Source organism: Chelonia mydas, chromosome 25 (genome assembly GCF_015237465.2).
Source record: "Chelonia mydas isolate rCheMyd1 chromosome 25, rCheMyd1.pri.v2, whole genome shotgun sequence".
In the NCBI taxonomy this organism is placed as follows: domain Eukaryota; kingdom Metazoa; phylum Chordata; order Testudines; family Cheloniidae; genus Chelonia; species Chelonia mydas.
In genome coordinates, this window is record NC_057858.1 from 13,908,528 (window position 1) to 13,931,783 (window position 23,256).

Here is a 23,256-nt window from a genome sequence, read left to right on the forward strand (position 1 = left end):
CCAGCATAAACCTCAGTCTGTCTGTAACTAGGACACAGAGCAAGGGCCACTAAAGCGTCTTCTGTGAAGCCAAAAGACACAATCTGCCGGTGCCAAGGCGTTTCTGCAGCCTCTGCGTCTCGCGGGGCAAGGAACCAAGGACGGGACGGGGGCAGTGCGTGTGATTTTTCAAAAAAGGACGTGCAGGGCCAAGATTTACTCAAGACAAAATCAGTATCTTCTCCTCCCCTGGGCTCAGAGGAGCCTGGGCAGTTCTAGGCGCAGGGAACAAAGCGCGGAACCACCCGGGGTTCACGGTTCTTTTCTTTTCAAAAGGATCGTGTGAGTTTCTGCTTCAGAGTGGGACGGAGCAACAAAGTAAAACTTAATAATGCAGCATCAGCATCGCATCTCCTCTACAGCCATTTCCTGGGGATATTTGCTACCCATCGAACTTGGCATTACTTTGCTTACTGCATGTTCTTTTATACTAGCTATCTAGCTACCTAGCTATCCATCCGTCCCCATACACCCCATCGAGCTGTCCATCCATCCCCATACACCCCCTCTAGCTATCCATCCGTCCCCAGGCACTCCCCTCTAGCTATCCATCCATCCCCATACACCCCCTCTAGCTATCCATCCATCCCCAGGCACCCATCTACCTATCCATCCATCCCCATACACCCCATCGAGCTGTCCATCCGTCCCCAGGCACCCCCCTCTAGCTATCCATCCATCCCCATACACCCCCTCTAGCTATCCATCCGTCCCCATACACCCCATCGAGCTGTCCATCCGTTCCCAGGCACCCCCCTCTAGCTATCCATCCGTCTCCATACACCCCATCGAGCTGTCCATCCGTCCCCAGGCACCCCCATCTAGCTATCCATCCGTCCCCAGGCACCCCCCTCTAGCTATCCATCCGTCCCCATACACCCCCTCTAGCTATCCATCCGTCCCCAGGCTCCCCCCTCTAGCTATCCATCTAATCAAGGTGATAACATTTGTAAAAATGACCTTTATATTAACTTGAAATTAACCCCAGCACATGATGGGGGAAACACAGATGTTTCCCACTATTCCTCTTGTTCGCCCACGTTCAGGACCTGAACGGAACCAGGTTGTGCTTTTCCATAGCTGCAGTTTTGCTTGTTGGTTTTTATCATCTCTCGCGTGGCGTTGGCTGGCCGTACAAGGTAACATCCCTCCCCGCGTAGCAGGGCAGGTGCAAAGCGCGTGTTTCGCAGGGGGCCTGCGGGTCGCTGGGAGACAGCAAAAGATCTTTTAGCGAATTCCCGTCATTTGCCAGTGAAATAGCGCCCACTGTTTGTGCTCCTCCCAGGAAAGACATCGGTCTGCAAGATTAAATATAACGCTGATCTTTGCCAGGTGCCATCTGGTTTTTTCTCTCTGTCTCCTTTCTTCTCTTTCGTTTCTGGGTGTATTTCCAGATGCGCCTCCTGCACTGGAAGAAGCTGTAGCTCACGAAAGCTTATGCTCAAATACATGGGTTAGTCTCTAAGGTGCCACAAGTCCTCCTGTTCTTTTTGTTTGAACTGTATAATTTTAATCTTTGCATGACGATAAAAGGGACCTGGAGTAGATCTAACATCTGGCACTTTGCCTTGCTCTCTAAACGGTTACATAGCTGCAAGGCGTGTGGATTTTAACAATGAGCAGCTCCCTGGAATATGATCGGTCCTGAAACCAGGTTGTCCCATTGTTGTGAGGATACTGGGGGAACAATACCTTTGCCCTCTTTGATCTGTACAGACAAGGTTCCTGATATTCTCCAGCGTGTCCGGGGTCTGCAGGTTGCATCGCCACGCAGTTTAACGCTATTTTTCTGTAGATCTGCACTTTCAAATGATCCCCTTCTCACCCTTATTCCAGATCACGGATGAGGAAAGGCAGGGAATGCTGATCTTTAGGGCAGCATGTATAGACCAGGCTACGTTGAGGTAGCGGAGTAGGTAATCTGATGAAAAATACACTCGTAAGCAATTCAGAAACAGCTATGATTTGGCCAGCTCTGACCCTCATCTATTTATCGCTGAGAGGATAAGTCGCTCAGTTTCCCCCCACAGTAGAATAGGGGTCGGACTGTCTTTATTGGTTGAAAATAAATAAAGGTCTTATTTCTTATATGTATAACGGCCTCCACTGGGACAGCTCGGGCACACGGGGGGCGGAGACCATGTGGAGGGCTGGATCCTTGCAATGTGATCTGGGGAAAGAGGGAGACACAAGAACAGCGAGAGAGAAATGACCCAGTGTTGAGCCTCGCCCTATAAACATTCAGCACTCCCGCAACAGGAGGTCAGTTTTCGGAGGGGGGTTCAGTGGAAAGGCAATGAAGGGTAACATCCTCCTTCAGGGAGGGTCTTGGGAGGGATTGGCTGGTCGGTTGTTTTTTGCACGCCATGTATATATGGCAGGTATCAGCCCCAAGCCCTCTGGAGCCGCGTTGGCTCCTGACCAATCTGGGAAGTGGCTTGAGCTGCGCTCCGGTCTAGTCCGTATGTCAGGCCAGGTGGGTAGTGAAGGTTCCTGGACGGGTAAAACGGCACCAGGCTGAGTAGTGCGAGATCACAGATGTTCCATCGATCGCTAGTGGGATGAGGGCCGGGGAGGCAAAGTCGCTAAAAGTGACTTGCAGCGGGACTGCCTGTAACTTTCTCCCCACTCCGGAATTCTCTCTCTCGACACCCGAGCCCCTTCTCCTGTGTGTAGATTGTGTCCAGGTTACGCTCTGCAGCTGCCTTTGCCGGGGGATCTGGTGTCACACGTGCGTTGGTTTATTTTATATTACAACAGAACTTGGAGAGACCCGGGGATCTATCTGGTTCCTGGGGGTGGATCGGACCTACCAGCCGCCCCTGGGCAGGGTGGCTTTTCCTTCTCTAGTCGCCTTTGTGAGAACAAAATATTCGGTGTCCTAACTTATGTGGGTGCCCACAATTGGTTTTCAAATCTCAGCATCCAGGCATGGGCCCCACCCTGTCCCAGGGACCTTCAGGGGCAGAGTTTTCACCCCAAAGATCAATGTGTTTTGCGTGACGCATTAGACGCAATGGCAGAGCCTGGTTCTTGCGGGGAGGCGGGATTGATAATGATTTTGTTTCCCTTTGGTTCCTTCTTCGAAACTCAGGACCCATGTAAAGATCGCCGTTCAAACCCGAAAGCAGCGGGTTTAGTTGATATCAAGACCTATTTTAAACGAAGTGTATTTACACCATGAGGATGTTTGTGGACATGAGGCAGCTGACTTCCCAAGGGTCTGTCTGCTCTCCACTGATACTCCAAATTTACTCCCAAATCCAGTCTGAAAAGAAGGGAAGCGGTGTTGAGACTTGATGTGTAGAGCGCCGGGACATTTGGGCATATTAAATAGGTCTTAAAATATGAAAACAGCCCAATGTCCAAAGTCCTTCTTCCTGGCTCCATCCCGGGGGCGTAGGCAGGTCTCGTGCGCTGAGTCTAGGCCCGGAACGGTCCTAAAGGGCAGCTGTGTCCGCTAATGACCCGCTTAGTTGTAAAGCGAGTGTGTAATTGGGCACGTGACTCCACACCAATCTGCACGGGCGAGGCAGGTTGGGGGGCCTGAAATGCAGCTCAGCCGCTCAGGGCGGCAAAGAGGTCAGGGCCACGTGTTAACAATGTGCTTGGAGCTGGAAGAGGGGGTGCAGGAGGTGGGGTCTCTAGGCAGGAGGAGAGAGCTGGGTACTGACTGTGCATCAAGACGCTGTCTCGGGTTGCAGAATATAAAGGGTTTAAAATGGTGGAAAACAGCCTCGATCGACAGGAGAATTTGCAGCCCCATGCATGGGGCTGGAGCGAGGGGGGCTGTTGCACCCCCTGGCTTGAAGTAGTTTCCATCATATGCAGGTTTGCAGTTCGGTTCCAGGGCTCTCAGCACCCCCACTATACACACTGGACCCCGGCCCTGGGGGGTGTCCGCTCAGTGTTTACAAACGGCTCGCTAACCCCAGTTAGCTCCAGTAACGAACTCCAGACTAGAAACCCGTGGCGGGCGAGCGAGCGTGAGAAGAGGGCGGTGAAGCAGGTGAAGGGAGGAGGTGTAGAACTGGAAACTGGGGTGGGAGTGGGGCAGGTTCTCAGCCGAGCCCTGGGAGCTGGCGAGCCCAGGAACTCCGGGAAGGGGGAGGAGCAGCTTGCGGGCTGGGGTGTTCCTCGAAAACCATTTGCCAGCCCAGGTCTGGGGTGGACACGGGGGCCAAGGCCCAGCAGGGTCTGGGGGAAGCGAGCCTGGTTCTGTGGCCGAGACCTGGCGGTCGGGTTACGAGTCTTCTCCGGGTATTGGCCAGCGGGGTTTCGTTGCTGGCCCATGGGCCACGCTGCGCAGGGAGAGTGGAGTAGGCGCTGGTCGGTCCCAGCTGGGAGGGGGCGTATTCACTGGTTTCAATAGAGTAACCCCCCCGCCCCATGCCCAATGCATGTAAGTGCGCGAATCTTTCTTGGAGGAAAAGCTGAAGGAGCAAAGCCGCTGGCCAAGCCCCTTGGGCGCGCCGAGGGCCCAGCTGCTCCCACCCTCGCTCCCCCGGCTCGAGTCCGCTAAAAGGGAGCTGCGGAGATGTCCGGGTTCAAGCGACACCCGCAGACTAACTGTCGTTGGATGTGTGGGGGCGCCCTGGTTAAAGTGGAGACGGGGGAGAGCGGTTCCCCAAGGCGGGACTGGCTAAGGTGAAGGCAGCTGGGGCTCTGGCTTTGCACGAGGGAATGGCTGGTGCCCCTTCGCTGCTAGGCAGGGCAGTAAATACAGTCCCGGAATCCCACGCCACCCTGGGTTTTCTGCAGACGTGAGGATGATTTTTTGTGCGAGCAGCAGCTGAGTGTATTTAACCTCTAAAGTCCTGCAGAGCCCCCCAGCTCCGATCTCTGCCCCGGCACAGTCCTGCTCCCCCAAAGGTGTCACCTGAAATAAACCTTTCTCCCAAGATCACTCCTAAAGTTCATAAAACTAGAAATAAGGACCGGGCCCCTCTCTTCTGTCTAAATACGTTTATTTCCAAGTCCTGGTGTGAACTTGGACAAGTCCGGAGAGAACCGACCCATTGTTTCGATGACAATAGGCTAAAGATTTTGTGGGTTTCGTTAGTTCTGGCTTTTCCGGGGGTCGCTCTGTGGTCACTTTCTCCAAGGAAATTTGGTCCCTTTGTGATTTGCTGTTGGGGGTAGAAGTCGGTTCGGGTGAAAACCGGTGACCGTGGAACCGCACCCTGGGTTGCTCCTTGGTCTGGCTGCGGGGAGGTGACGGGTGACTCCTCTCCGGGTGTGTCCTGGGGCGGGGAGCAGACAGGAGGCATTTTCCCCTGCCAAGAGCAACGGACACCGGCGGGGAACGATTTCGATCTGGTTTTCTGCTCACGCAGATTTGGGGGGTCAAGGAACTTCCGCAATCGATCGGGATCTTCCGGAAACTGGTTAATGTCGGGTTATTTGGATCCTACGTTTCACCTGCCAATTCCGGGGGAGGAAAACGATCACAGAGGGACATCTGGAGGAACCGGGGAGGAATCAAATGAAAAATGACGCTGTTTCCCTGAGTGAAATGCAGTGATCTGTCCTTTCCACTCCTGCCCTGCCCTCCGATCTCAAGTCTTTAAGCTGGATAATGACCGTCTGGGAGGTGGTTTAAATATTTGGGGGGGGAAGGGCGGGGGATAACACTGGGCTCATTTACAGAACAAACCAGCTGATTGTGCCAGATGTGACTGGGGCTCGCCCAAACTCCCCGCGTGTTTCGCTTCAGCCCAGCGACAGCAGGGAGCGGGGCAGGTTCTCGGCCCCGGGGAGACTCGGTTCTGGGGGCCGCCCCCCGGAGCTAATGTCTGCGGAACCAGAGGGCCGTGAGTGCTGAAGCAGGGGGTTACGGGGAGAGGGGGTCAGACTCTAAAGGCGAGGGCGGAGGGTTTTAAATACAGATGCGCGAGGCAGAGGGATACACCAGGGGCATGTGCGGGCGGAGGGGCTCTATAAACAGACCAGACCTGGCTCCAAAGTCTCCAGCTCTTCCCTGGAATAATAAACGGAGCTGGCCCCCTCCTCTGTGTCCTGCCCCGAGCAGCTTGTTAATTGCCCCGCTCTGTAACGCTGCCTTAGAGCCACAGCCTCTGGGTGTAAAAGCAGCGTCCCCGTGGGCTCGGAGCGCCGGGTAAAAGCGCGCAGGGGAAGGTCTGGGTTTCCTGCCTGGCCCGGGGGGTTCCGATCTGCGAGGCGCTGCGACCTTGTGGGAAAGGTGGGTGGGTCACCAGCCTGGGGGTGTGCACTGGGGATCAGAACGGGGGCAGGGGGGAGAAGGACAGACTCCCAGGGTGGCCACCCACCCAAGCCACCCCTGAAGCAGGGGTTCCCTCCCCACGCCAGACCCCACGGCCAGCTGCTTTCTGCAAGAAACTGACAGGCCGGAGGTGAGTCTCACCCAACCCCCGCCTGCTTGAATCGCCAGGTTTCTGACCCTTACGCCGCATATGGCCCGGGCCCTAAACCCTTCCCCTCACCAGCCCGATTCCTTCCCATGGCTGGAGGGACCCCAGAGCTTTTCATTCCATCTAGGGGGCGGAGGGCCCTTCCCAGATTAAAAAAATAGCCCCTGACTCCTCAAGGCCTTTGGCTGTGCTCCACGGGGCGGGGGGACAGGGGCCACCTTTGCAGGGGGCTGGAACACTGTGTACAGTGGGGGTGCTGGGAGCCATTGAACCAAACTGTGACCCCTGGGTATGATGGGGTCCCCTTCAAGCCAGGGGTGCGAGCAGCGCCCCCAGCACCCCTACTTCCAGCACCTTGCATTCTGCGCCCCAATGGGCGACAACTGAACCTTCTGTATGGTGCGCCAGGGTCTTGTTCTCCCGAAGCTGGGGACGCTCGGGGGGGGGGGGGCGGCTTCCCTGCTCCGCCCTGGTCTCTATTCAATTAAGGTCTGGGGCGGTGTATCAGTGAGAAGGCTGTCTGCTAGCTGTGACCCACACACACTGAAATCCGGGCCCCACTGAAGTCACTGGCCACCCCCCGTGGTGTTGGTTTGTGTTTCACCCCAGAATTAGCAGAATCCCAAGCCGGGGAGTGACTCCAGGAAGTCAACCCCCAATACAAAAGTACAAGGCGCTAGTGCAGGGACGGGGATTCCGCCTCCTCTCCAGGGTCCCCCCGCCCCATGCCTGTCAATATCTGGAGGTCACTACAGCACGGGGCGGAAGGCAGGGCCCACGCAGGTACCTGGCCGTGCACAGCGGGGTTTTTTCCACCTGTAGCTTTGCTGGACATTGGGAACCTCCTCCCTTGTCAATGCAGCCGGTATGCTGGGCGCGCTCTCTCTCTCACACACACACCCCGCCTCCTCTTTATTCAGATTTATGCCTCGGCTCCCCCCCCCCTTCCCTCCTCTCTTTGTTGTTTTGCAAAAGCACTAAAATATTCATAACTAGCTGCAATGGAGATTTCTTTTTAATGAATTTTTGATCAAAACATTAAAAGGGAGTCAAAATACACAAGCAATTTCCAGCCACCCCCGCCCCTACCTAGGAGGGAATTCAGTGAAAGAGGTGGGTTTTAAAGAGGTAGTGGGGGGGTGACAAATGTCCTCCCCCCCCCCCTTCCTCCTTAAGTGGAGGGAAAGAAGGAATTTCGTGTCTGGAGATGCTTACTGGTTTCAGTTGCTCTCAAAGACAAATGTCAGAACCCACTTTGCCTGTCTCCTGCCTAATTCATCAACATTTAAAACCCTTAATACTGGATCGGGCATGAGGGCGAGGGGGAGAGTCCGTGGTGGGTAGAAAGCAGAGCCGAAGAGGTGGGGAAGTGGTTTTTCTTTGGGAAGGAAGCTCGGATCAATGACTCACTCACCCGCCTTCCCCTGGCCAGGCCTAGGTGGGAGGCAACAGGACAGAACAGAAGCTTTTCGGAAAGGGGGGCGGTGGGGTCTAGTCTCCTTGGTCCCGATCCCTGCATTGTCTGTGTTTACAAGATGCCCAGACCTCACCCTGGAGTTTGTCCTTAAACAAGATCAAAAAGGTTTTGATCGCCTGATGAATTCCTCCCCCCGCCAAAGACTAGCCGGAGAGTCGGTGCTGGGTTTATCGGCTGCAGGTAGAGAGAGTCCCGGGCCCCAAATCTCCTCCGATACAGCTCCCCAGTGGAGTAAGTCGCTCCCGGGACTCGAACCTTTTCTGGCTGCAAAAGGGGCTTTCACCTCCGGAGACAGCTCTGCGGGAGAGTAAGATCAGGTTTGGAGAGGGGGGAATTTATCTTCTATTTTGTTTTAAGAGAAGCTGCCGCTTCTCGGCGACAAAACCTACCTTGCCATGCCTGGAATTGGGGGCATTTTGAGTTAATTATGTCTTTTTTAAAATTATTTCTTTTAAAAATGTCTATAATCTTGCTCTTCTCCTCTGGGTGCAAACTCGGGAAAACGCAATATTGGAAGCCACTGCAAGGGAGGCTTTGAGCCCGAAGTCAAATGCTTCTCTTTGTAAAACACCTTCTCCTAAGTGCAGAGTCCAGGCTGATTTCTAACACCCTGAGCCGTGTGTGTGTGTGTGTGTAAGAGAGAGAGAGAGATGGCTGCTCTGTGCATGAATATTAAGTACGCATAATAATGTTAGAGCATAAAATAACAGCCTCATCTTTGTTTCAGGAAGGATGTGGCCACGCAGCCTCGGACAGAGAGCGGAAAGGAGCTGGGCTAGCAGATTCACCTTAAGAAGGATGCACAGACAAGGGGGAGTTTACCCCTTTAAAAAAAAAAAAGGCAAGCCTTGGACTGGGGAAAGATTTTACTGGCTTTGCCTTTCAACATCTAATCAGAGCGTTCTGCTAAATATGGGTCAGAGGCGCCTGTTTTAACTACGGCACCCACAGGGGGGTGATTCTACTTCTGCCCAGTCCCACGTGAACAAACCGCAGTGGCGGCAGAAATCAGCCTGGTGGGTTGGTTGGGTTTTCACAGCTCTAATAATGTTCTGACTGTGGCAGGGGAGGGGGAAATTATCTAACCCGCCTACAGGTGTCGCTGTTTTCGACAGCGCTTTAGAACAGACCCGGTTTGCTTTTGGGTGCGCGCCTTTAAAGTGACCGGGCCGAAGGTGCTCGTGGAAATGAGACCGCGAGGAAGGTCTGCGAACCTGTTCCCAACTGGATCCTTGGTGGCTTTTCCTTTCTTTTCTATTGTATTAACCCCCCCTCCCCCCTTGTTCGTAGCCTGAGTCAGGGAGCAGGGAGCCTCGCGGGGCTCCAGCCCTGGTTCAAGGACAAACCCTTCCGACAAAGCCTGTTTCAGCTGCACTGAGGCTGCGGGTCCCGAATAGCCCAGAGCGTCCACCCAGCTCGCAGTCTGGGCCGATATTCGTTAGCCAATAAATGCAAAAGCAGAACTCATTAGGGAAGCAAAACCTTCCACCTGCACAGGCGGGACCAGAGGAGTCTTTTGGGGAATGACCTGCGGGGGTCGGACCGGCGTGTGTAGCTCTCGGCTAAACTTGGCCTGGGTGGGATTTTCACGCTGGGAACTCCGCGCTGCGTTCCCCAAGGGGCTTTCTCCGAGAAACCCGGCTCCGGGTCACCCTCTCCCGGGGCATTGCGCCACGTGTCCTCGCCGAAAAGCTTCACACTCCGAATCAAAACTCGGGCAGGAGGTGTCTCTGCACCGCAGAAATGAGCCCGGCGTTTGAGGACATGGTTAAAGTGCAATTGTCCCAGGCCCCCCGAGCCAGAGGTTCGCCTCCGTTTGGCAGGATCCGAAACGGGATTTTTTGACTGACACGCTCCAAACTCCCTGGACCGCTCGATCCAGCGGGTGTAGGGTGTGTTACAATGGCCTGGATTGTGTGTGGTACACACTTACCCGTATAACTGCCAACACAGCCATACGTGTGTGCATTTACTGGATTGTGTATCTTTGTGTGTGTCCGGCCACACAGGTACAGGTCACTAAATACAGACACGCGGGTGTGTCTATAAAATCCAGATCCGGGCTGTATTCTAACGCGAGGGGATGTATATGCCCCGCAACCCAGTACAACGTGCGCAGAACATAAACCGGAGTGAATTCAAACAGAGACCACGCGATTTCTTTTCCAAAAGAAAAACATCTCCGTCATCGCAATACTTCTGTTGCCCTTGTTCCTGCGCCTGTACCCGAAAGACCAGCGTGAATTGTGTGTGTCTGTTTGGGGGCTGGAGTGTAACATTTTAAGGAGGCTGAATTGCAAATCTACGTATCTTTCTTTTGCAAACGTTAAAAACATCAGGGAAATCCAGCCGTTGCTACACCCCTAGACCTGCGCCTGGCACCCCCCGTTATCAGCCTAGGGTCTCTTCTTGTAAATGCCTCCAATCCCTGTAAGAAGTCGCTGTGGATTTTACAGCTTGGGTTTTGTACCTGTGGGTTTTTTTTCCCTTAAAGCCGAATGCTTTCCCCCTCGGGCGGCGGGGTGAAATCCGTGGATTTTTAACGACGCTAATTAACCCTTAAGAAACTCTCCTGTGTAAGCTGTGAGCAGTGTAAACACAGGATGAAGAGCTCCGTTTGCATTTCGTGTCGGGGGAGATAAGACATGCAGGAAACCTTCAGCTCACCGGCTGCTTTTCTAGGCTAGTCAAACACCCCAAGGGCAGAGCGAGCAACCTCCTTGGATTTTGTGGGACGGCCAAAAATAAAATAAAAAAAAAAAACCCCTAAAAGCGATTTTGGTCCTAACCAGCGAAAAGGCCCCCGAAGGTTCCGAGTTAAGGTGTGGCTAATTTGTGATGAGCAGGAATTACTGTTAGCGACCGCTAATCTACCGACCGTGTGGCACCAAACTGGCCTGGCAAACTTTTAACCCAGGACACGGGGGGTGACACACGCCCGGCAGAGCCTGGATCCGGCACCCCGGCGTAGCCACAAAACCCCGAACAGGCAAACCCGCCTCGGGCTCCGTCCCAGATCTCTCCATGTTCACAGCTGAGCCGGCTTCCCCAAGGCGTCTATCGTCCAGCTACCTTCATGGGACGGTAAAACCTGGGTGCCGCCAAAGAGGAGGGTCTGCGTATGTCAGAGCTAGAGCTCGACACGTACCTTGTTTAGATTTACGCTTAGATTTTACTTTGCTATCGCAGGTCTCTCACGGGCTCCAGTAAAGGCCTGCGAGCCTCGGGAGGGGTGGGAAACGAGACCGCGTTTAACAAATGGGGGCTGCATCTATCTGGCCATTTGCTTTCCCTTCATCTCTAAAAATCTGCCCTTTATTTCTCCGCTAACTGCCTAGCATCTTGCTGATCTGAGATAAAAATCAAATAAAAACCCATCTGCCTGCAGCTTGCCGAATGAAACCCACCCGCCGGTTCTTTACAAGCATCTCGAGCGCCCAGTTGTTTGTCCCGGCAGCCTGGAGGACAGACACCCGCCGGGCGCTCTGCATTTCCCGTCTGACCAGGGATCTGGCTGGCACCGCAGCCCTGCACCTTTGCTACCGGGCTGTTCCACGTCAGCCCTGGTCTGGTCTCGATCCCGGTGCAGGGCACGTCTCCTCCGCACCCCGGGCTCTGGGCACTTGGTCACGGCCGGGCATCAGTAGCCGCGTGTGTGGAAAACACCGCGCTGTCCCCCTGCACAAGTTGACACCAACTCGAAAGCAGGGGAGCCCCCCCAGACACGCGGGTGCCCCAACATTTGAGTGGCTTTAGAGCAAAGAACATACCCCGCGAGTGACGGAGTCTGCCCCAGTAAATACCGCCTGGGGCTCTGGGTATTTTTGCTGCCTACAGAAGGGAAGACATTTATTTTCTTCTCGTTCAGGAAGCCCGGTGTTTCCTTCCTCTGAACTAGTGTCGAAATCAAGCCCCGCTCCTTGCGCGGAACAGCCCGGGGGGGGGGGGTTAACATTTCCTCGCTGGGCTGCCCCGGTCTCTAACTCGACCCTGTGCAGACGGGCCCCAAATTCTCCCGCTCGGCTCGTTCCAGCCCGCTGGTGCGCGGGGAGCGGCTCGGTGAGGCGGAGCAAGGCACACGCGGGCGTCCAGCTGTCCCGAAGTCTGTGCGTATCTGCAGATGCCTTAAACACCGCTCAGCAGCCGGGCCCCGGGTGCCGTGCAAACAGCCTCGGCTTCCAGCGGGCCCCTTGTCCCAGGCTGGGGCCCGCGGCCAGCAGCCAGGGGTCTGCACCCGCGGAGCGTGGAGTGTCCACTTTCCCATCGGAAACCTTTGACAGGAGCCTCCCGCCCCCCGTGTAAAGGCTGGGAGATGTGGGGCTCTCTCCGCTGGGAGTAGCTGCTTTGACATCTCCTTCCTGGCCTGTTTGCAGATATTACCGTTTGAAAAGAGGTTTCTCGTTTAACCCGGCTTTCGATGTGTTTTCCGCCGTTAAAGCTGCCCGGTGAGCGGCCCCCGCTGCCCCGGGGCTCTTGGGAAGGATCGTTAGAAGAACCAGCTATTTTAAAATACGGATTTCCAATTCCTAGACAAGCTTCTGGAGATTCCTGGGAGATGCCTTGGATGGAAAGTGCTTACAACACGTTAGGACCGATTTTGGAAAGCAAAGGGTTGAAGCAGAGACTAAAACAAACAAACAGAGCGTGTTTTTAAAGCGTCCTTTCATCGGTTTGTCCTAGAATTCACCTTAGTTGCAAAGAGAGACAATGCTCCGTTATGGGGGGTGGGGGGGTCGTGTTAGTTTCACTCTTTGGCTAGCCACCTTCACGACCTCTAACAAACTTTTGCGAGTGGTCTCGGGGCCCACTCTGCCGGCCGTGGTTTTTACAGCCCGAAGCCAGGGTCTACACTTCAATCCGGTGACAAAAGTCGCCATCGGTTCAAAAATTGCTGTTTTTTTGGGGGGGGGGGAGCTGTTTAAAGAAAAGAGTAAACGCATACGCGCAGGAGGGAGGGCATGGGGATTGTTTTGCAAATATTCTCTTCCTATAAAATCTAGGCTATAAATAGACAGCGTCACCCCCTGCAAACACACAGGGAATGAAGAGTGGGAGCGCTCCCTTCTCGACGTGATTTATTTTCTGTCTCTTGGGAGTTTAGAAATATGAACTAGCAACAGCCAAAGGAAACCAGCCCACGGCTGGAGTGCCAGGGGACAAGGTGACTGTTCTCCACAGGCTCAGAGGTCGGTCTGGGGAACACACCACGACCCCTTGCACCGCAGCCAGCCACGCACCTCGACAACGCGCCTGCCCCTGCGTTCCCAGTTTACCTGGTACCGTGAACAGGGACTTCTCGGCATGGCAAGAAGACCCTGAAATGTCCCGGGGAGCCAAGCACCTTCGCTCAGCCGTGTCTCCGAGCAGCTCCAGCCCCTAGGCGGGCTGAAAGACAGAGCCCCCCCACCCCCCCGCTGTTTGAATTGTTCTTCCGTCTGTTCTGGTTTCTGAACGTTGCTTTAAAGCTGCCCTAGGAACCTGATCGGCTCCTATCGATCAGGAGCTGAGACTAATCAAGGCTGAGACAGTCTTACAAAACAGCAGGGCTAAGACCCCCACGGGGGGGGTATTTATTTGTTGGTTGGTTTTAGATTAACCGTCGAGGGGTTATTGATTTATCCTGTACTAGTATTTTAAGGCTCCACTGTTCTGAATTTTTCCTCTAGAAGATCAGACATGCAGCCTCGCCTCGACCCCCCCCCCCCAGCAAAAAACCATTAAAATATGAATGCAGCTAACCTATCCTGCTCCGCAACGTCACGACGTCATGCTTTACGTAGTAAAATATGGAGCAAGGGGGAGGGGGGCATTTTCTCTCTTCCCTTTGCCTCCCATCTCCATTTCCAAAATGGACAAAATGGATGTTTGGGTAACATTCCTCTCACGGGGCCTGTGTGCGGGGCCGTCATTTGCCTCCCCCCGGTCAGTCTAGGCCGCTGCCAGACTCCTCCAAAGGCCCCCATTGCAATGGCAGAGGTCTTGGGGCGGGGGCGGGGGGTGACAAGCAGACGTAGCTATTTAACCCCGCGTAAAGACAACGTGACCAGCAGGACTCAAGCTTCCAATCCCTCTTTGCAGCCCTCTCCCGAGGCGAGCGCTGCGGCTGGATCTGCTCTGCCCGGGGTGGATTGATTTTGTTTTTCTTGCTTCCTTCGCAGCCAGCGTTCTGAGCTTCCTTCTCCTAACCTAGACCCTGGGGCTCTGGTTTTTTCCCCCTCTCCCCTTCTCTCTGCTGAAGCGTTAATAGCTTTGAGGGTAGTTGGTGTGTGTGGTACCTAAATCATTCAGGATGCAGATGTGGGGCGTGTAGGAGGTAAATACCCTCCCCCCACACACACACTCACTCCCCGTTCATCTTTTCTTTCTGGGGTTTTTCCCCCTCTCTCCTCTTCTCCTGCTCATCAATCCACCCGCTGACTGATGCACCGTGAGAATTGCTGGACCGCCTGCCTTTGCTGGCAGCCTGAAAGTTGCAGACACTCCCGGAGCGGGCGGCGGGGGACCCGGGCGCTCTGCTCCTAGGCAACCCTCCCTCCTTTAGCACCTCGGCCAAAAGTTCTGAACTTGGAATAAAAGGGGGAGCGAGCCGGAAGAACAACCCGAGCCCCAGCCCAGCCCAGCCAGCGTTCAGAGCTGCTCGTCTCGGCTTAGCAAGTTGTCTTCTAAATGAGAGGGACCCTGCGAGGCTGGTGCTCGCTGTAGATTCTCTGCCGGCACTGGTGGGGGGGTTTCGGATTAAACTGGGGCTTCCTCTGTGATTTTTCCCCACCCACCCCCCATCGAACTCAGTGTGTGTGTGGGGGGGGGAGGCGGACACCAAAGGCGTGAAAACAAATCCTCCCTGCAGATCAGGCCGAGCTCGGAACAATGGACCCCAATTCACTGTGGACAATGACCGCTGGGTCTGCTGATTGGAGTGCTGGACACGTTCACAGCGGCTCGGGCCGCTTTGGGGGACCGACAGCAACGGACTCCGGGCAGAGACGCTCCCTCCTCGCCCCTCGCTGGAGCTGTGAGAAAATGTGTGTTGGGGGGGGGACGGGGAGTGGGGACGTGGCCGCAAAGTTTAGGAAAGAGTCTCTCCCCCCTCCCCGATCGCTTCCCCGCCCCCCATGGCTCAGCCCAGCCAAGCACAAGGAAGGAGCTGAACGGGTCTGGCGGGCCCCGGACCCTAGAACCTGCCGCGGGGTCTGCTGACCCGCCTGCAGCCTTTCGTGACGAGCTTCAGGCTGCGATGGGCTTTTTCCAAAGTTTTTCTTTGGAAACCTGGTCAAAGAAATTGCAATTTGGGGGGAGAGGGGGTTCTCCCCCCCCGGCATGTATTAGTATTTGGAATCAACAAGTAAGTAACAATGTTTCGCTCCCCCCCCCCCTTTCCTTTTGCATTGTAGGTCTCCTGGCCCCAGGGTCAGTTTAGTTGTTTAGGACAGTCTGTCCAACGCCACCTCGTCTCTGGGCGCGTCTACACAGGGTGCAGGGAGTGGGGGGAGGAGCTGATGGCTGGGGGGGTTATTTGTATTTTTCTTTTAAAATGCTCTTTCTTCTTCTTTCAAGGGCTGGTACTTTTCTCTCTCCTTCCCCTCCTTAGGTTTTTTTTGGGGGGGGGGGGTTGTAATGACCCGCCCCTCCCCAAAGCCTTCATTATTTCTTGTTATCATAAGGCAAACTCCATGCCCAAACGTTGGCATGTGTAAGACAAACAGTTGTGTGATTGTTAAGGACCCTGGGAAAATGTGGCTAGCGGTGTGAATAGGGGACTGCCATGACGCCAGTCCCTCTTGTTGAGGAGACTTCTGTTCGCTCAGACTTTATTGTTATGATAATAACCTTCCCGCGTGCTGTTGAACTTGATGTTGACTTCTTTTCTTTGGGGCTACACGTCTTCCCGGTCACTTGTTTGTGGGAAAATTTTCTCTGGGGCTACAGTGTGAAATTAATTAATCAGGGCCTTTCTCTGGGAAGGAGACACAAAAGGGGAGAGACGGGCACTCTGGCAAACTTACAAAGGCGACCCACTTTTGATAACCTTGATGAGTTCCCAGGGAACGAGCCCCCATCGGTGGGGTTACAGTAGGGAAGGTGGCTCGAGGGAGAGATTTAATTCTACTTGCTGGGGGTGGGGGAGCGAGGTGTAAGTGTGTGTGGAGAGCGGGGGTTTGCAGTTCGGATTTCGGAGGCTGATGGGGATGAGGTTAGTACACTGGATTTGGGATGGGCAGGATTTGGCTGCTGGTGTATTTTGTGTGTGTTTGCGCGCGTCCTTCAGTCCGTTGTAATTCTCATTGAAATGCCTGCCGTCCCCTGCGCCTTCATTGGTAACGCTCCTGGCCAAAGAAAGACCAAGAAACTTTTTTTTCATACCGCGAGGGAGAAGCTTTGTGTTGGTTTAGACACCCCAGGGGGCCAGACGAGAGTATCCCGGGTCATCTTGGCACAGAGGCACTCTGCTGCTGCGCATCTCCTAGGTGTCTAAGGCTTTGATTTTCTCAGCAGTATTTACCGATCAGCTGCCCTGCAGCAGAGGGAAATATCCTGCTACAAGTTTGGTTTTTTGTTTGGGTTTATGATTTGGTTATTAATGATGGTCTGAAGTATTAAGCGCACTGAATCTTTTAGGACCAGTTGGACCGTCTGCCCCGCGTGTGAGACACAGATATTTTAAGGCGCTTGCTGGAGCAGGAGCCGATTGCTTTTCAGGGAAGTCAGTCTTTCGCCAAGCATGCAGGCGCAGGGAGAATATTTCTGCACAGAAGAGGCCAAAATGTGACCGACAAATACCCTCCCTAGTCTTTGTTGCTAAAGCACCTTTTGGCTGATCAGCTGTGGGGGTGGGCGAAACCAACCCACCCCTCCTGCTAGATATATAGTTCATGGCAAGAGCTATATTTCCAGCCTCGATTTTGGGGACATATTGGCTTAGGCTCTGGTTGAAAACCTCTTTAACCTGGTTTTGTACGCTGTTTCTGAATAAGTTGATCTGCACAGAGCCATTCGCGGTGAGTGATAGTTTAAAAAATGGAAATAATAATAATAATAATAATAATTAATAATAAATTAATAATACGTAAAATGTTAAAATCTCTCTGGAACGGTACCAAATTTTAGCTTCAAATGAGCTGATAGGATGTGTTATGTAAACCTGCCTGTACCTTCGCAGAAGTATTAGCTGCCTCTGAGGAGAGATCTGCTGTGGAATCTGCTAGATTTTGGCGAGATTGACCAGGAAAGCAATGTTCATCCTGGATGTCTGGGTCACAGTTCCATTTGTATGTGTGTTATTTACGTGTCGCCCCGAATCCATTCGCTCACTGTCAACCCTGGAATTCTGCCGGGAGACGGGGATAAAATTGCACATCAATAGTTTTCAGTCTGTGTTTCTGTCTCGGAGTGTTATATAGAAATGTGTCGTATAAAAGGGAAAGGAAATACCACTACACGTGGCTTTATCCCCCACCTGCCTCCTCACTGGCGTGTAGGCCCGAGCACATTCCTGCTTTATGTATTTATTTTTCCACGATTGTCATTTCACCTGGCTGTGATGCTGGGGCAATTTCTATACACGGAATCCCAGGGCTGGTTTTATTTCTGCTTTTTAAAATATCATTTCCCCCGGCTTTACCCTCCGGAAGGGGTGAGATTTCGGATCAGGAAACTCCTTGGCTGTACTGAATGAGATTCTAGCTAGCCCAGTGAAACTGACCTGATTTGGTGAGTTAATAATCTGCCGCTGTGTTTGTTCTGAACCAAGTTCTGTGACTTTCCTGGTGTAATTAAGAAGGAACCGTTCGTTCAGGCAAAGGGGGCTCTTGAGTTTTTTACAGCTAGTTGTATTTTGATCACACCCCGAATACGACTGGGAAATGGCACATTTACTGCTATTGACAGTCGCTGTTCTGCTCCTATAACCACCGTGAGTTACCCCCGAGCTAATGGTTGGTTTTTTGTTTGTTTGGTTTGGTTTTTGGTTTTCTTTTTGTTAAAAAATACCCCGGTATTTTTTAAAATAAATGCTTTCAGTTTACATCTTTCTGTGAAAGTTAGTCCAAGTTGGAGCATTTGCTTCTTTGGTATTATAGCAACCCCCCCTGCACCCCCATCTCTCTCTCTCTTTAGGTAAGCTCAGAAAAGGAGACCACGTCGTTATATTTGCAGATAGGATCCAAAGGCAATTTAGAAATTGTGGGTCTCCTCTCAAACACAGTCAGACTAGATGGCTGTGTGTGTACTATGTGTATCAGTAATAACACGTGCACAAGTGTACAAATTGCTGTGTGGGAGGGGTGAGAACCCTGCCCAAAGTGTTATAATTACTGAAGCAATTGAAAATGATTTAAAGGGTTTTGGATTTTTTTAAACTACAGCAGTTAACGGATTCAGAATACCCGTGGGCAGCCCGCTAGTATTTGGTGACAGAAAGGCCCTTTTTTGCGGTTTGATTTCAACACACCAGGCTATTACATTTTTCTAAATATCCGTTAGACTAAACTGCTGTCCCATTTTTCATAAAAAGTCATGTCTCCTCCTCTGATTCTGTCGGTTTTGGCTCTCGTTTATTTGCTGATTGGATACATTACTTCGTGTGTGTGTGTGTGTGTGTGCTGTGTTTACACCAGAGTCCAATATGGCTGCTGGAGTGAAGGTATTTTGCTTCATAAGAAGGTTCATTCTATCTATGTATCCCCAGATACCCCGTCTATCTATCTATCTATCTATCTATCTATCTATCTATCTATCTTCTGGAACATATATATACATATATACACTCACACACCAACTTGCCCATTTAAATGAAATAGGGATGCAGGAGAAATTATGCAGGTAAGTGTCAAATAGGAAAGGTCACCTCTTGGCCCGAAGCTTGTGCTGGTATGGATATACATTTGCTCCATTGTTATTAATTTTTAAAACTGCCTAAAAGCTTATTTAAAACTAAAATGAGTGAGTCAAGAGGATGGAGAGGACGTGCCTGGCTGTCTGACAGCTCCATCGGGGAGAGAAGGAAAGGAAACTGACCCGGACAGGGGTTTGGTTTTGTTTTTTTCAGTCTTTCCCTGGTCCTTCCCATCCTTGCCTTTCACGGTGGTTAAGAGCAAATATTGCAATACAGAAGGTGTTGTTTGTGAAGATCTGTGTGAAGACGTAGCTAAAAGCAAGCCGGGACTGGCTGGAAGGCAAGGACAAGCCTTGGAGAGCTGAGCTGGAGAGCTCTCCCCAGGGTGTTTAAAGTCCTGGCGAAAGGATTTAAGGGGGAACAATTTGGGGATCCCCCCCCCGGGTTTCCTAGAGACTATTTCCCTGTCTCCAGTCACGTGTGGCAGCCCTTACATTATGTGCAGAAGGGAAATTTGGTCGGGGCTGTAAAAGTGTGGACTTCCCGCAGCAGCCCATAGGTAATACATGATCAGAGCAGCCCATCAAGCAGTTTCATCAGTGCAAAATAAAGGGCTGGGATTTGTTTTTAATGTAGGACCCCCCCCGCAGCCCACACACACTTCCTCATGGTTGAGAAGATTTTAGCTCCCCGCACGTGGCTCCTTTGGCCGGCCGGGCCTTGTTTAAGCGGGGGTCAGGTATCTCGAGGAATTCGGAATGTGTCCCCAGTCCCTTAAGCCTTCCTGGGGAATGTTTTGGGCCCCTGTCCGAGATATACCTGGAAGGTAACTAGCAAGAAAAGAGGCCGGATGCCACGTGTGCGGCGGGTGTCTCTTTGTGAGACAAAGATATTTAAAAATAATCACCCTGTTTTTTTTTTTCCTGGAGGTTACCTGTTTCTCTCTCTCCCTATTAAATAAATTCAGCTCTAGGCAAGCCGCGCGTGTATCGTGGGGTGGGGGGGGACGGGACACAGGGAGCGAGATACCTTTTTATTTCACCAGGTGAAACTCTCTCTCGGTGGGGTCTTGCAGTAGAGACAGCTTTTGCGCGGGTTTCTTTACATCTCGGAGTCTAAGCGTGAGCCCCTTCCCTTCTCTGAGGTAGGCTGCAAACATCTGTGCATGGCGATGTAAAACCGGGGAGGGGGGATAAAAAGGAGAGAAGAAAAGACGGTTCGGAATGTGTCCTGTTTCCATTTGGAATTCGACGGTAAATGCTAAACAGATCTTAGCTCGTTTAAGGAGTGTCCAGCCTGTGTGTGTGTGTGGAGAGAGACGGGAATTAGAAGGACCATTATTTATATATTTTCTCTCTCTCTCTCTCAAAAAAAGGCCCGACAATACAGAAAGTGGCATTTTAAGCCTCTGCTTTACAGTGAGGATTGAAAAGAAAGAGGGTTGCATGGTGCAAGCAGTTGCACTGATTTGGAAACAAATATATTAAAACTCCCTCTGCACATTAAGGCTTCCCAGTAATATTTTCTATATTTACATGCTTAAGCCGAGTCCTGGAAACCATACCTAGAAAGGCGTTTGCAATGAACCACGCACGAAACACTTTAATATGCAGATAGGACACACGTTTTTATTAAAACGTGTGTGTGTCGTTTTGTACATGTATCCACTTTTATCACACTATTTGTGTTACACGTTTGTGTAAGACTACATACTATACGTGTATCTTATACATATTACATCGTTCATTTTAAATGCACAGATATAATAAACACATGAAAATATTGTTATAAAAGTGCGTGTACATATTGTATAACAATATTGTTGGGGTACTGATCAGACACTCCTGTAGCAAACACCTCAGCAATGGCGTTATAAAATACGTGTACGCTTTTATAACCATGTTTTGTGTGTCTGTTATACGTGGGTTTAATGAGCACAGCAAAAATATTGTTATAAAAAGACCTACACGCACATAGACCCAGACATTAGTGTGTACACAGACTTCTGTGTCAATAGTAGCGTGTGTGTAATACACACCCATAGTGTCTAGTGCGGCTATGTAATTTCATTCCATATTTAAAAAGATGTACATTCTGAATGAGATTTTTCTGACGTTATTCTATGTGTGAACCTCTCGATCCGGAGCTTCTCGGGGCCTGTGGGAAGAAGATTTACCCACAATAGATTCAAACACATTTGATAGAATTGTTTTCTGTTTAGAATCGCACAGTCCAGCGTGTGGGCTAAAAACTCCACCCCCGGCCCACGCTCTAACCCGCGCCAACACGATTGTCAGGTCGGGCTGAAGACACTTGTATCAAACAAAATATAATGCAAAATGGGTCTCGGCTAAGGCACAGCGGCAAGTGACGTTACTGGGAGTTGTGTCTGAGGAAGGACAGCAGGCTCCGGTCCAAGGTGTGGTCCTGCCATTTCTATGTAAATAGTTTGAAATATCTGAAAAAGGGGGGGATTATAGAAATGTATGGTAATTTACACTACTTCTGTTTGCTGGTTAAATGCGTGGGTGTGTGATATCACACACACGTGTAAACATACACTATGTAGAATGTTATATATTCTGTTTGCAAATTATGTATAGTCACACAGAACACAGAGTCAAAATATGACACAGTGAACTATTCTAAATAATCCGTATTATACACACATTGTATTAATATGTGTGTAACATATAGCCTTGTGGGGGATAGTTGGCATGTACAATTAAAAATATAACACCTAACAAAAGAAATGGCTGAAACGATGAGAGATGATACCTAGCACACACACACACACACACTCACACTCAGATAATATTTCACATTTTCAAAAATTGTCATTTTGGAGCATTTTGTTGAACGTCAATGTCATGGAACACGCCTAATGTGTGCGTATACACATGACACCCACGTGTCTCTGAGACATGGAATGATCTACTCAGGGATATTTAAATTCTACAAATGCACGGGGTGGGTGTGGGGGGAGAGGGAGGAATAATAAGCTAACCAAACCAAACAGTTACCTGGGCAACACCAGTCTCTCCATTCAGTTCTGTTTGCCTTTTAAAAATAAATCTGACAGTAATAATTAATTAATTAATTAATTAATAAGCACCGTACGGTACACAGTAAAAAAGAAATATCTCCTCCCTTTAAAAAACAAATTCAGGACCCTCCACTTGCCACCTCAAGTCTTTGAAAATAGGAAGGTATCAACTAAAAATGCAGTAGCCGGAGCTATAGCACCTTCGTGGGGTGTTGGCGTTTTGGGGGACTAGTTTCCAGCAAAGGCCCTGTGTATGTGCCAACCCCCTTTCCGGGTGTAGTCTTCCTTGTCCATGCAAAGTGCAAACCAGCCTTGCTGTGTGGGTCAGGCGCTACGGGAAACGGGCAGGCAGGGACCTGCATTTCAGCACCATGGACAGCAGTTTCCCAGGTCCCAGTCCCCGTGCGGGTGTGCTGGGCAGAGGGAGGATGGGACCCCGCATGGTGACACTCTGCAGCCGGACGAGGCGGGCAGGAATCTCCCAGCTCTTCAGATTATTGTTCGTGCCTTGTTCGGTGTTTTGTTGTTTGTTTGTTTAAAAGAATAAATGAATCTGGGGGGCTGATTTAACGCCTGGGGGGGTTTAGTGACGTTGCTCTGTAGGATTTATTTTTAAAATGTGATTCCCACGTGGGAAAGAGCTAAAGAACTCCGCCGATTGTCCGCAACGGTAAAAGGGGGGCACACTACGAACCCCAGATTTTCTTCTGTACCCCCGAAGTCTGGGTTTTAAGAAATTCGTCTGGGTCTCCTACTCGGGGAGAGTTGCTCATCCCCCTACAATTTGCCGCCGTCCCGTCCTTGGAACAGACAGAGCCAACGATATCTAGGAGAGGCCTCGGCACCGAAAGATTATATGGGGCCAGTGAGGCCCACGAGAGCAGGATCGGTGGCAGCGCACTTTGGAGAGAAGTCTAGTGGATTCCTCTAACCGGGGTCGAATGATGAAAAGCAGAATGAAACCGCCGCGTGATTCCTAAGGAAGCGCCCCGGGTGACAGGATTAATGTCCTCGCCGTGTCACGAAGGGGACTGGGTTAATCATCTGTGCTAGCTTTCTGCTGCTCGCTCCATGCGGAGCGAGGAAGGGCTGCAGCCCGGGTGGAGCGGCACTCTTCAATCTGCAGGAAGCGCGGCTAGGGCGAACGCCGGGGGAGCCCGCAGGCTGCCCGGGTCTTTGGCTGGGTTGGCTCTGTGCTGTCTCCCCGGAGAAGCCGCTTGGATTCTGGGATCAGAGGAGAGGCATGAAACGAACGGCTTCCCCGGGCCCTGAAACTCCTCTCTGAAACGATCCCTAAGATCTGAATAAACAAAACCCCGCCCGCCCCCAAACCTGCGGGCGCTGCCCCGGCTAAGCCCCGCTAGCCTCCGAAGTCGTTACGACCAGAAACCGAGCATGTGGACGTGGCGACGAGTCGGTCTCTATAACGTCTTTGGCGCAGTCAGTGTCCGTCTCCAGGAGCCCTTTGGGC

At 51.8% G+C, this 23,256-nt stretch overlaps 2 long non-coding RNA genes across 6 annotated transcripts in view; both read left to right on the forward strand.

Moving 5' to 3' along the window:
• Positions 1-5,370: 5,370 nt before the first annotated feature.
• On the forward strand, positions 5,371-9,256 carry LOC122463817. Its single transcript, XR_006287440.1, has 2 exons — positions 5,371-5,852; positions 8,636-9,256. It is a non-coding gene; the product is annotated as an uncharacterized LOC122463817 (long non-coding RNA).
• A 4,497-nt stretch (positions 9,257-13,753) lies between these two features.
• LOC119564480 overlaps positions 13,754-23,256 on the forward strand; it is a 108,876-nt gene continuing 99,373 nt past the window's right edge. The window contains exon 1 of one of the 5 annotated variants that reach the window (XR_006287456.1): positions 13,754-15,250. This is a non-coding gene — a long non-coding RNA (uncharacterized LOC119564480). Of the gene's footprint in view, positions 15,251-16,118; positions 16,905-23,256 lie in introns of those variants that run through there. The other 4 variants (XR_005223379.2, XR_006287457.1, XR_006287455.1 and 1 more) reach the window with 4 other exon arrangements.